The sequence below is a fragment of the Nannospalax galili genome, unplaced genomic scaffold (genome assembly GCF_000622305.1).
Source record: "Nannospalax galili isolate Female #2095 unplaced genomic scaffold, S.galili_v1.0 scaffold471, whole genome shotgun sequence".
NCBI lineage: Eukaryota > Metazoa > Chordata > Mammalia > Rodentia > Spalacidae > Nannospalax > Nannospalax galili.
The window spans coordinates 1,088,140-1,101,639 of NW_008330333.1; the positions used below are offsets into that span (position 1 = coordinate 1,088,140).

The 13,500-nt window shown below is 46.4% G+C and overlaps 4 non-coding genes across 4 annotated transcripts; 3 read left to right on the forward strand and 1 right to left on the reverse strand.

Moving 5' to 3' along the window:
- Positions 1-5,649: 5,649 nt before the first annotated feature.
- On the reverse strand, positions 5,650-5,721 carry Trnap-cgg. Its single transcript has one exon. It is a non-coding gene; the product is annotated as a tRNA-Pro (tRNA).
- Positions 5,722-8,264: 2,543 nt separating this feature from the next.
- On the forward strand, positions 8,265-8,336 carry Trnap-ggg. Its single transcript has one exon. It is a non-coding gene; the product is annotated as a tRNA-Pro (tRNA).
- An 882-nt stretch (positions 8,337-9,218) lies between these two features.
- Trnap-agg lies at positions 9,219-9,290 on the forward strand. Its single transcript has one exon. It is a non-coding gene; the product is annotated as a tRNA-Pro (tRNA).
- A 431-nt stretch (positions 9,291-9,721) lies between these two features.
- Trnak-cuu lies at positions 9,722-9,794 on the forward strand. The gene has a single exon. It is a non-coding gene; the product is annotated as a tRNA-Lys (tRNA).
- Positions 9,795-13,500: the final 3,706 nt, after the last annotated feature.

Genomic DNA, 13,500 nt, shown 5'->3' on the forward strand with positions numbered 1-13,500 from the left:
AGGGGGGAAAAAGGGGGACCCCTTTTTAAAAAAAAAAAAAAAAAAAAAAAAAAAAAAAAGAAAATAAATAAATAAAAAGGTTCGGAACCATTAAAGACTGGACTCAATCCTGAACTGGGATTTGGAGTTACTAGGAGCAGGAGCCTCAGTGCACCCAACACTGGCCTCCCAGGGCAGCTGCAGCCCTATGCCTCTATCTGTTGGTTTAACTGGGACCAGTGTGCCTTCAGGCTCAGACTCTGGAATAACTTCCAGACTCTGGGATAACTTCTCAGAGAAGGATTTAGACAATACTGGCTAGCTCAGTTGGTAGAGCTTGGGACTCAATCTCAGGGTTGTAGGTTTGAACCCCATGTTGGGTGAGTGCTTTTGATTGGGAAAGAGGCTATAAGTGGATTTAATCAAGAAATAAGAAATATTTTTCTTTCTTTTTTTTTTTTTTTTTTTTTTTTGGTCTTTCTGAGACAGGATCTGCCTATAGCCCCAAATGACTTGGAATTCACTATGTAGACCAGGCTGGCCTTGAACTCACAAAGATCTGCCTGCCTCTGCCTCCCAAGTGCTCGGAATAAAGGCGTATGCCACCACGCCTGGCTCAAGGAATATTTTTTCAATAATCACCATTAACTGTAACTTCAGATAATGCATTATAGAGACTAATAAAGGCAGTTGGTCATGGGACTGCACATTTCATGGCACAGGGAATTTTCATAATCTCGGTAGGATTTTTGTTGTTTGTTTCTGCTTTTTTCTGTTTTATTTTATTGTTTTTTTGTGCTCTTAGGTTTCAAGAAATAACAAGTAATAATATCTGGGAACGGCACTGCATGTTTATAATCCCAGCACTTGGAAAATGGAGACAGGAAGATCGAGAGTTCAAGGTCATCCTCAGCTACAATCAAGACTAGCCTGGTCTACAAGCATGCTTGTCTCAAAACAAAACCCAGGAAAACAAACAACCTCCCATAACCCTAAATATTCAGTGTACTGGGTGTTTCTATTCAGATGGCTGAGCTCTTGCAGGTAGGCAAGAAGCAGCTCTTCAAATTTTGGGTAGCTTTTGTATTCCTTACATTTGACAGCTGAGACCTGTGACAGCAGGGAGGCACAACAGTAGGTGGCAACCTCTGGTGGGACCCTCTAGTGTCCAGCTCTCATGCATGCCCTGAGCTTGAACAAGTGGTCCAGCTCTATGTGTAATCCTCAGGATTCCTTAGCCCCCAACAGCAGCTTCTCAGAAGTCCTTAAGTACCAGAATTCCTCAGCCCTTGACAGTGGCCAGAGCTATCTGGGCTTGGGGTGTCGGAGACCCTTCTTTGCCCTAAAGGCTTAGCAGCTCTCTGGAACTCTTCCAGTGACCAGTCCTGTAGTTTTCATTCTGTGGCCCTTGAACTTGTGGATATCTTCCTGCCTCAGCCTCTCAAGTGCTGAGATTACTGGCCTGAACCATCATGCTCAGCACATCTGGAAATTTAAAAAAAATATTTTATTTATTATTTTTTTAATTTTATGTATATGAATGTATTGCCTGCATGTATATAAGTGTACCCGTGCATGGCTCAGTGGTTAAGAACTCTGGCTGCTCTTGCAGAAGATCCGGGTCGTAATCCTAACACCTGGGAATTTTGAAACACTGCGAAGGTCTAGTCATACACAGTTCAGAAAACACAGGATTAGTCCAAAAGCATACCCAACTTGAGGCTAGACCCTACCTGCCTGAGCATATGAACAGAATGCATGCAATCAGAGGGGCCTCATACTGGCAAACTTGGGGTAAGGGGACCATGTTCTCGAAACAGCTGCACTCTGAGCCCCGTCCTAACTGGAGGGGTATGTCTATAGGCTTGTGAGTGACATAAGAAACATTAAATATTAGTCTTTTCTTTCAAACCCTGTAAAACTTGGGACTTGGTTTATGACAACAAATTCTAATCTTTCAATCCCACCTAAACCTTTGTTTAAGGAAAGGACCATTAGACCTGATGACCAATTCTTTTAAACTAGCCAACCAGGAAAGACGGTAAGGTCAGACTCCAGCCAATGGGGATGGGGAAAAGACACAGTTCTCTTGTGTTAGGGATAAAAGCCCACCAAGTTTCCCGGTCCAGTGTGTACTTGCTGGATCTGACTGACCATGCAAGTCACCCTGTAGCAAAAGTAAAATTGCCCAGTTACTTTGGCTTTGTCAGCATGTTTTTTGTGCAGTGTTAATGGGGTCCTTGGGCCTTTGATTTTATTGCTGACAGTGGCACCCTGGCTTAGCAAGGCCACATATTTAGCTGTCCTGAAACTTAGTGCCTGCTTGATCAGTTTGATTCTTTGATGGTCAAATTGAGACAGGTATGCCAGGTGTGGTGGTGCATGCCTTTAATCCCTGCAGAGGAAGGGGCAGGCAGATCTCTGTGACATTGAGGCCAGCCTGATCTACATAGTGAGGGGTGACTGTTAAGAATTGGTAAAGTATTGTTAAACAGGATCTCCCAGTTGGCCTGGACCTTGCTATGAAGACCAGGCTGTCCTTGTTCTCACAGAGATCCACCTGCTTCTGCCTCTGCCTCCCTAGTGCTGGGATTAAAGGTATGTACCATGACTCCCAGGTAACGATAAGTTCTTTAAAATTCTTATTGTAAGCACATCTTTGTGTGTGTGTGTGTGTGTGTTTGTGTGTGTGTGTGTGTGTGTGAGAGAGAGAGAGAGAGAGAGAGAGTTTTTGCCTGCGTGTATGAAAGTACAGCCCTGTCATGCAATGCCTACAGAGACCAGAAGAGAGCATCAGATCCCCTGGAATTGGATTTATGGGTGGTTGTTAGCTGCTATGTGGGTGCTGGGAACAGAACCTAGGTCCTTTGCAAGAGCAGCCAGTGCTCTTAACTGCTGAACCATCTCTTCAGCTCCAGTGTCTTTTAATATTCATTTTTCTCTAAGTAGGCAAAGACAATGGAAGCTGGGGCACTTTGAGTCCCTGCTGGGAACTGTTGGACTCTCCCTTATTGCACGTGCTGCCTTGAGCTGTCAGTCACACTGCCAGCTGAACTTCCCTATGCTAGCACCAGCCCTCTGGAACTCACCCTGAAAGCCTTAAGAAAACTATGCAGTGGTGACTGAAAGCAGATTGTTTCAGTTTCTGAAGGTGCAACTTCAGCCTGGATTGTTTCAGTTTGTGCCAGTTTTTTGTTTTTTTGTTTTCAGTCATAAGTCTAGGTAAACTCTTGGTGAGTTTGCAACCATTTGTACCCGGACAGAGAGGAAACACTTCCCCTGATAGTAGCAGAAGGAATTGCAGTGCTTGATGCTAAAGAGAAAATGCTGTGCTTGGTGCCAATGCAAGTCTTCATTTGCATGTGGTGTGTGGTGTGATTGGTGCAAATGAAGGTCTTTATTTGCATGTAAGGCATGCTGTGATTGGTGCAAACACTCCTTTTCTGGCTATATTGGCAGGAGTTCCACTCGCTTGAGTCACCCAGCTGAGAGATCCCCTCCTGTTCTGCCTACTCTGGTATTACAAAATAGACTTCTTCCAACTGGTCTTTTTTTGCCTACTTTTGTTAGGCTTTAGCTAAGGGTAGGCAGTTAGAGCAAAAGTCTGAAGCTGGGAAGGAAAAACATTTCTACTTAACTCCTGGACAGTGTCAAAACAAAGTTGTGCACCAAAAAATAAGACCACCCGCCAGACAAGGCCATCCAGCCAGGCAGGGCCTCTGGTTTAGTTATCTCTATCTTGGCTGGGGTCATCTGGGCCAAAAGATACAGTGTGGGAAGGGGGGGCTCAAAGGAGAGACAACCTGGGGACCCTACAAAGGAACGAGTCCAGAAGTCACTTGGTGGCCTACTGGCTCTGGAAGCCCCACCTGATAGGGTGTCTTTAGCTCTTGCTCTTTCTTTCTGCTTCAGTAAAAGCCTCTGACTCTTTATTCATTCCTGGGTGTCCAATTCTTTGTCCGCCTCTGAGAGGAACCTGAACTCTGGGGCAACCCACCCTTGGCTCTCCACCCCCGAAACACTTTTAGTAGCACAGACTGAGCTGCAACCACACAGGGACTGCAGTTGCTTCCCCACTAGTGGTGGCCGATAAGCTGCCAGGGCAGGACCAAGGCAGGCAGCAGAGGCAGAGAGAGTGCAAAAAGCTAAGGCTGAAGGATAGACATCTGCAAAGAATCAGGGATGATACTGTAGGCCTTTCTCACTGGAAGAGTTCCAGAGAGCTGCTGAGCCTTTAGGGCCAAGGGTCTTTGACACCTCAGGCCTAAAAGCTGTAATACCGGCCACTGTTAGGAGCTTGAGAATCTCTATTCTCTAGTCCCACCTAGAAGCTGCAAGGTCAGCTTCTGCCAAGGGCTAAGGAATCAGGACTTCCTGAGGCCTAACTAAGAGCACAGAATGCCATAGAGCTAGGGGCCTGGTTTCCTAGGCCTATACAGCAGTAACATAAAAGAGGGTACCCCCCGTAGCGCCCTTGCCTTTGATTCGCCCTGAGCCCACTCACTGCTGTCAAACACACAAAAGTTGCCAAAGATCAGCCTTGAAGCTTCTCCTTGCCTTGCCACAGTTGATCAGGGGGAGAGCAAAAATATCCCAGCTCATGAGGCCCCAGCTCTCATTGAGGAGCTGTAGGTAGTTAATGGTTGCTGGGGATCAGGGTGGGGGATGGAGGGGAGAGAAATTCTTTTTTCTTTAGCAGTATAGCCACTGGTTAAGTAATTCATGCTGCAGTAAATAGCCTTGATCTGTGCTCATGCAACCCTAATTAAACTCATAATATCTGAAAGAGAGAAAGAAAGAGAGAGAGAGAGAGAGAGAGAGAGAGAGAGAGAAAACAAACAAAAAGATACGGAAATAGGAAGGAGACTTGTTGGGAAGAAGGGAGTTCAGTGGGAAGGGGAGGGGAAGGGGGTAAAAGAGGGTAAAGGGGAAGGAGATGAAATGACCAAAATACAGTATATAAATATATGGAACTGTCAAAAAATAATATAAAAATAAAGATAAAAATATAAAAAATCAGCTAGCTGATTGATAACAAAAGTGTGACCTGTGGGGTTTGGTCCCAGGAACTCTCAGGCCTAGAGAAGACGAATCCCCTAAAAGGCACTGTAGGGAGACACGGTTGTTCTCTGTGTCTCCACTGACTTGCATTTCTTGATCTTTGTTTCTTGTCCAGGGAGAAGGGTGAGACTGAGCAAAGCTTCTGCCTTTTAGTGCAGACGCCCCTGCATGCCTGTAGGGAGTAAACCTCACCTCAGACATTGGCTCTCCAGTGGCTGCTGCACTGCAGCTCCTCTGTCCATCCAAGCCCTGCCTCTGGGCCTAAGTGTCCAAGTTCCTGCCAGGAGGTCCCTGTGCTCACTGCTTTCCACCCAGAAACTCCATTGCAGTTTCACCAAAGAGTAGGGATGGGACACAGGGTAGCACTCTTCTTGACACAACATTAGTCAGTGGGCTTGGCTAGCTCAGTTGGTAGAGCATGAGACCATTAGTCTCAGGGGCACGGGTTTGAGCCCCATGTTGGGTGTAACTTTTTCCTTTCTCAGCTAAAGTTAAGTCTGACTCTATTTGAACTACTCAGATACTGCCAAAGAACTACTCAGCTCAGTTACTCCCAAAGTTTGGTCTTGTCTTAAAGAAAAAAAACGTTGGGAAACTGGACCCCCTCCAGGGCTCGTCCGGGATTTGAACCCGGGACCTCTCGCACCCGAAGCGAGAATCATACCCCTAGACCAACGAGCCACACAAGCTGAAGTCTTCAAAATTCCTTAATATGTCTACATCCTCATAGGGCCTGTATTTATTCCTAAAAGAATTGAGTTCCTGACCCAGTTGGGGGGTGGGAATAAGGGCGTGGTACTCAGTCTCTGCAAGAGGACTGCACCACCTAGCCAAGTCCCAAGGAGAAAACTGATCTGTAGAAGTTCTTGTCCTGTGGCTGAGTCTGTGGTAGAAGCTGTGCTTTGTGCATCGGGAACTGAGAGGAGGCAGGGGAGAGTCATTAAATAAACCTTGCTCCAAACACACGCCTAAATGTTTCCATTAGACACCCAAGACTATTCAGAGGATGCTGCGACAGTTGGATAAAGTATAGGATTGGTGCTTCACTCCCTGGAGTCTGTTTTTTTGGTTGCAGCCATAGAATTCTGGCTTTGCCAGGAAGATTCAGCTGCAGGGTATGGTCTCTGTGTGGGCAGGACAACAGGGATCTGAGAAGGTCCCTTAGGAGCAGTTGAATTATCTGAAGCCTCCAATCAAAGAAGGCAGATACCCAGCCAGCTAAGTGGGTGGAGCCTGGAACCTGGCCCACAGGGGTGGCATTGTGAATTCTTGTCCCACTATTTGTCCCACTGAATTGGTCCACTCTTCCAGTCTAAGAAGTTGTCTGTCAGGATGCAGTGAGAGTCCTGTTAGTAAAGGCCAATGCCTGCAGGGTATTAGGTTCCTAAGCTCAGAGGTGTCTGTGACCAGTACCACTGTCTGCCTCCCATAAGGTACATGGACAAGTTTCCATTCTGAAAGGTCAGGAAATAGCAGGCCTATAAAAAATTAAAGACCAAGCCAGGCATGCTGGGTGTGTTTGGTGCACGCCTTTAATCCCAGCACTTGGGAGGCAGAGACAGGCGGATCTCTGTGAGTTCAAGGTCTACATAGTGAGTTCCAGGACAGCTGGGGCTACAGGGAAACCCTGTCTCAAAAAGAAACTCCCCGCCCTCAAATTAAAGACCTATGCCCAGCACCACAGGCTTTCTCACTCCTTGTTAGCAAAGGCCTCATACCCACAAGAGTTACCACAGCACGGCTGTGTCTCCTCGGAGAAAAGAAACCCTGAGAAGTCTCTCCAGCATTTGACCCTCTTGCACTCTAAGCAAGAATCATAGGTTGGATCAACGAGCCTCAACGAGCCCAGACACAGCCTTACTTGCTCACCTTTGGTCATCCTTCTGCCTTGCTCCACCCTAGCACAGATCCAAACCCCCGCTGCCCTGGGGTCATGTTGTGACATTGACTCATATCTGATCAAACAAAAAGGGATAGAGAAATCCCTAAATTCAATATGGTGGGAGTCCTAATTCTATCCTAGTCTGCAGCCCAGAGAAGTGGGTGGAAGGCTGCTCCCAGAGGTGTCCAGTACAGTGGAGGGAACAGGTCCTCAAGAGTCCAGGCTCTGGACTTCCTAGCCACCCAGCTTCCCTCCACCCTGAACTGACCCATGCATATTTCAGATCTCTGCCTGCATGTTGAGTTTGGTACTCCTAGTACCTTTGAGCAGCATTCTGAGACAGCAATGGTCCAGTCATAGGAGAAGGGGCTGCTAGCAGACCTACCTGATGCTATGGTACTTTGTTATGGTAGCCCTTGTAGATTAGGACAGTGTTGCTTTGAGACAGGGTCTTACTATGCAGCCCAGGCTGACCTCCAACTTTGGCTCCTCCTGCCTCAGTCTCCATTGTGCTGTGATTACAAGTATGCAGTTTCGTGCTGTGAAACTCTTCCTGTGCAAGACCTTGAACAACTTCATCTTGTCTGGTCTCCACCGAAAAGCTTGGTTATTTCCCACCTAATCCATTTAGGAGCAGGCCAGGATTACACATCTGTAATCTCAACTAGTTGGGAGGCTGAGTCAAGAGGATGGCTACTTTGAGGCTAGCCTAGGTAACATGACAAGACCCTGTCCACCAACTAAAAATGAAGGAAACAGCTGTGATCCATAATTAATCAATTTCTCTCCTAAGATTTCATTTCTTGTCCTTGTCATGTATACATATATGTTTGAAATAGTCTTATCTAGGGCAGGCTGGTTTCAAACTCACTATGTAGCCAAGGATAACTTTGAACTCTTTATCGACTTTACCTCCCAAGTGCTGGGATTACAGTTTTTGCCACCAAGCATGGTCAAAGCCATATATATTTTAAAGGACTTTAAATCTACACAGCTAAGTTTTAAGTTTTTGGTTTGTCATTGATATATTTTAATTGTCACACTTTGAACAACATGTGAAGTCTGCACTTTCCTTTGTGCTAACATCAATATTATACTTGGAAAGTCTTCTACTTTAATGACACGTGAGTCTATCTGTACGTCACACTAGTTAGGCATTTAGAGAATGGAAAAATTGCCAGCTCGTTATCTCCTTGGTTGATGTAGCTGAACTAGTGTTCACCCTGGTTGATGGCAGCTTCGAAACAGCAAATCTATATGGTTCCTGATTGAAAAGAAAAAGCAAAGATCGAAACGTCACCTCACTAGAGGGAGGGGGTGGAAAAAGAAACAGCTGTGTGTTGGCTCATTGGCCTAGGGGTGTGGTTCTTGCTTGGGGTGCAGGAGGTCCTGGGTTCAAGTCCCAGATGAGCCCTGCATAAGACTATTTTTCCTCACTAGCTTTTCCTTTTTTCTCCCCTCAGCAACAATAGAAGGCTAAGGAGTGGAGGTTTCTAATGGTAAAGCCTTGGAAAATTTAGAGAGAAGAAAAACAGGGGCTTTGGTGGGCAGCAAGGTGGTGGGACCCTGCCTGCATTTGGGGGGTCTAGCCCCTCACTGCCTATGCCTAGGGCACAGGAATATTTTGACAGACAGAACTAGTGGCTTTGATGCGAGGGATGGGAGACTGGTTTAACTCAGATTTCCTGGGTTTTGGGGGGTTGAGTGAGGACTGGGCTGGAACAGGATCACCCCACTCTGCCCCAAAGGCAGCTTCCTTCATCTGGTGGAGACAGAGGACAGATCAACTGCCTCCAGGGAGGGAGAAAAAGAGGGAGAGATGTTGATGACTCACCCGGGAATGGGATCTGGTTGGTGGCCTAACCCACATGTACCCTCTTTGTTCCGGGGCCAGAGACTATGTGTGCACCTCCTGGAATTGTCACCCCTAAGCTGAGGTCTCTTTTCTTGATTTTGGCCTCGCTGGCCTCCAATCATTCTTGGAGGTGCCATCTGTCTCAAGGAATGACGCTGGCCTTTAGAGCATGAGCTACTGCATGGGCAGCACTGATCACCAGTCCTGCTCGGAGGAGCATTGGTGCACCAAGACTGAGGGAACAACGCATTGGGGGACCTGGGACCAATTCTTATTTTGTGGGTGATGGAGAGAGACAGGATTCAGTCTCTCAGTACATGATCTTTGAATTGACGGATCCAGGCAGATGTAAAATACAACTCTTCTTCTGGCTGGGCTCTGTAGATCTTGCACCAGAATGTTGTAAGTACCATAAAGTAGAGGCAGGACACCAATTTGTGTGGCTCGTTGGTCTAGGGGTATTATTCTCGCTTAGGGTGTGAGAGGTCCCGGGTTCAAATCCCGGACGAGCCTGGTTTATTTTCCTAAAAACTTACACTCTGCCCCCCACCTGAACCCATCAAGATGCTGGTCAGGCATCTGAACTTGTCCTTGAGCTCTGGATATTAAAGCCCCAGAAATGTGGTTTTTACAAAGTCATCAAAGTCTCTGCTTCTGGCCACTCCTGCTTATTGGAGAGGTGCTTTTTGAGTGCAGTAAGTTCAGTCTTCTTTAGTCAAATGCTATTAAAACTTCTGCCTGGATTTCCCTTCGCAGCTCTTGACTCGGAGGTCAGAGTTTATGGAAAGATAGCCTGGTGCTTGGGCAGATGCAGCAGTTGGAGTCTTTTGGTGTGGTCAGGTATCTGTTCTTTTTCTACAGCATAAATTTATTACCTCACCTAGTTTCCAGGACCCTCAGGCTACCCTTATTACTGTATATAGCTAATACTATTTGCATGAGTTGCCCGGCTAGCTCAGTCGGTAGAGCATGAGACTCTTAATCTCAGGGTCGTGGGTTCGAGCCCCACGTTGGGCGGTCTGATGTTTTAGCTTGGGTGAGGCATGTTTCCTTCAGCTTTCTGCACCTGTCTTTGGAGAGGCCATCGTTCACTTTGGGTCCAACCCTGGATATATAACCTGCCTGATTTTAGGGGATAGATATGCTGATCACCAGCCCCACACTGAGTGACAGTGCACCTTTGGATTTACAAGGATCCACCCTCTGTAGTATGTGTGGATCATTGGTCTAGAAAATGATTCCCATTTTGATTGAGAGTTCAGGATTCAGCAGCTGGACGAGCCCACCCACCTTACCTTATTTTCCTAAAAACAAACAAAAAACAAACAAAACATATTTTTGTCTTTTCTTCACTAGATCTAAACTAACTACTTGCTAAAGATAAGTCATAGCAACAGGCAGTTTGAAATTATTTTTCTTAAAAACAACAACAAACAACAACAATTCACTTCTCATTAGGGTTTGAGGCATCCAGAAGATAAATTTACTCATGAGATCCCATCCCTGGACATCCACGGCTGACCTCTAGGAAGGCCAGTTCCACACCCACACCCACACCCACACCCACACCCACAACCCAGCATACTAGGGATTGAACCCAAGGTGCTCTGCTGCTGAGCTATGTCCCCAGCCTTAGTAAGATAATGTTTTAAAAGGCCTTACCCTCTCAGACCTCCAATCCCTCCAATCTCTGCAGCTCCTCACTGCTGTTCATTACTGCTAAGTTGCTGTACTAGACCCGAGCCTTTCAAATTACTTCTGTCAGTGTGAGTTGGAGGCACTAAGAGGAGATCCCTGCAGACTTAAGACCCAAGTCTTTACTGGGCCATTAAAGAGATTAGCCTGGGATTTCTTAACTGCTGAGCCATCTCTCCAGCCCCTAGCCTGGGATTTCTACTCACAGCCCATAAGCCAGAGTTTCTAGAGAGGAAGTTGGGAGCCTGAGCAGGGCACAAAGCTATTGGTGTTGGTCTTTGTACTTGGTAGCGGAAGGCTTCCTCTTGCTGGTACTTTGCCCCACCCCTCTCCTCTATTCATCTGGAGAAGTCTCCTCTGGGCTCTCCTCTTCCCTCCAATTTCCAGTCCTGAGATCAGCATGCTGAACTGGCATCTCTTCCTCTCTATATTCTACTAGTAGGCCTGGTCTTTGCTTTTGTTTGGGATAAAAGGGCTTAAGAATATGTCATGAACCAAGATTGTGTATGATGTACATTTGTGTATTTGAGTACCAATTTGTCAGGGGGTGGGGGAGGCTGAAGCAATAGCTGGAGAAATGGCTCAGCTATTAAGATCACTTCCTGCCCCTTCCAAAGGACCTAGGTTTGGTTCTCAGCACCCATATAGTGGCTGACAACTGTTTCCAACTCCAGTTCCATGGATATGACTCCTTCTTCTAGCCTCCTTGGGCACTACACACATGTGGTGCATTTAGGTACATGCAGGCAAAACATGCTACACATAACATAAAAATAAGTAAATCTTTAAGAGTGACAGATGGCTTCTTATGCCCTCCCATCCCTGGCAGAAGCAAATAACCAATTTTGGTGAAAAACACACTTTTATGCAATATTTTACAGAATTCTCCATACAAAGAAATATATAAAGAAAATGGGCAGCTGAGGCTGGTGAGATGACACAGTGGGTAAAGGTGTTGGATTGCCAAGCCTGATGACCTGAATTTGAATGATTCCTGCAAGTTATCCTCTGACTTTCACATGCACATGCGTACACACACACACACACACACACACACACACACGTTTTAAAAAAAATTTGTGTGTGTTGTTTGAGACAGGGTCTCACTATGTAGTCTGGCTGGCTTGGAACTTGCTATGTAGACCAGGCTGGCTTCAAACTCCCAGAGACGCAGCTATCTCTGCCTGCTGAGTCTTGGGATTAAAGGCATGTGCCACCACACAAGGCTTGTAAACATTTTTTGAAAACAAGCAGTTCATCTTAAAAAAAATAACAAGGAAACAAAGTACTATGAACAACAATTATATGCTTACTGTATCTAAAGAGGGACAATAATAAAAAATATATTTGAAATAGAATGGTCTTTCAGTCTTCCAGATTGAAAAAAGAACCAAGGGCCAGTGGGATGGCTCATCAGGTAAGGGCACTTGCTGCTGAACCTGACCACCTGTGTTCAGTTCCCAGGATATAGAAGGAGAGAACTGACTCTTGCAAGTTGTCCTCTGACTGCCACATATGGACCCTTCAAGCATACACGCACACATACACACAATAAACTAACTTAATAGTTTAGAAAGAAAAGAGAACCAAAGTATTCATGTGAAAATACACAATGACTGATATTTAAAAATTAGATGGGGGGGAGCACAGTGGTAGAGCACTTGCCTAGTACTCGGGAAGCCCAGGGTTGGTTCTCTGTGTATGTGGTGTATACAACAACGGAATCTTTCCTATGCTGGTCCTCTTCTGCCTCCTTCCACAGTTAAGAACTGTTGCAATTCTGTGGATGACTCCTTGACTCTGTCTCGGGCTCACTGGATTATCACCAGCAGTTTAATTCCACCTGGAATTTATTTTTGTTTGGTTGTTTTTGAGACAGGGTTTCCCTGTAGCCCCAGCTGGTCTGGAACTCGCTAGGTAGACCAACCTGGCCTCATGCTCACAGAGATCCACCTGAGGATGGCGAGTGCTGAGATCAAAGGTGTGTGCTACCACACCCTGCTTCACCTACAATTTAAATAATCTTTTCCCTGGGGCCCAACATATTCCCAGGTTCTGGAGATTGGAACTGAACATCCTGTAGCATTATTTGACTTGCCACAGACACACCAACCCTTTTCTACCTCAAATTCACAGCTGTGCTTTTGCTGTTTAAAGTTGGGGGCATTTGTACTGAGCCACATCTGTGAAGGTTTCAGTGAATTCCCAGTAAATTTCAGGTATTCTGTCTGCAGCTCATAGGGTGGATTAATTTTGGCAATATCCAGAATCTTTCCTGTCCCAGTACTTGGTTTAACTTAGAATAAGAAGTTACAATTCTTTGAGTGTCCAGAAACAGAAGTCTTGTCCGATTTCTGAAATGTCAAGTTTTCAGTGGAAGGCATAAAACAGATTTCTGTGGGTGCAGCTTTCTCCCCAGGTAAGGCTTGGGTGAGTTACAGAGTAACACACCTCTCACCCCCACCCTCTCTCCAAGCCCTCTTCACTGGTGTTAGAGACTTCTAGCAAGCTTCTGGTTACTGGGAGGAGCCTGCAAAGAGCAGAACCAGCTCAGCCCAGATATGAGGGTGTAAAGAGGGTTCAGGGTTAGGGACCCAACTGAAGATACACTCACCTCAGTGCTGAGTCCTAGAAACTGCTACCTGAGCTTCTAGTACCCTGGGTGCAGCATTGCTGTGCGCTCGGTCTCCTTCCTGTGGCTTGGGTCAAGCCAGTCTCCCCAACCTCTTGTCTGGCAGAAAAGGACCCTGAGAGGGTGGGTGTGGGCAGGACCATGGGGGTGCCACTCAGTTATGGAGAATGCCCTGGCTGGTTCAGATCAGTACCCTTGGCTTTGTTGGAACCTTAGCTGCAACAGGAAGGCAGACTGCTTCCTTCCATGGCCACCCTGTGCCAGCCAGCTCCCAGACTGTGCCATCTGGCCTAAGACCGGAGAGGATAAGGCTCTTAACGACAGAGTCAGACCTCCAATCCCGCAAGAAGCATCTCTTCCGTTTTGAGGTTGAGGGGGAAACTGAGGAAGCAGAGA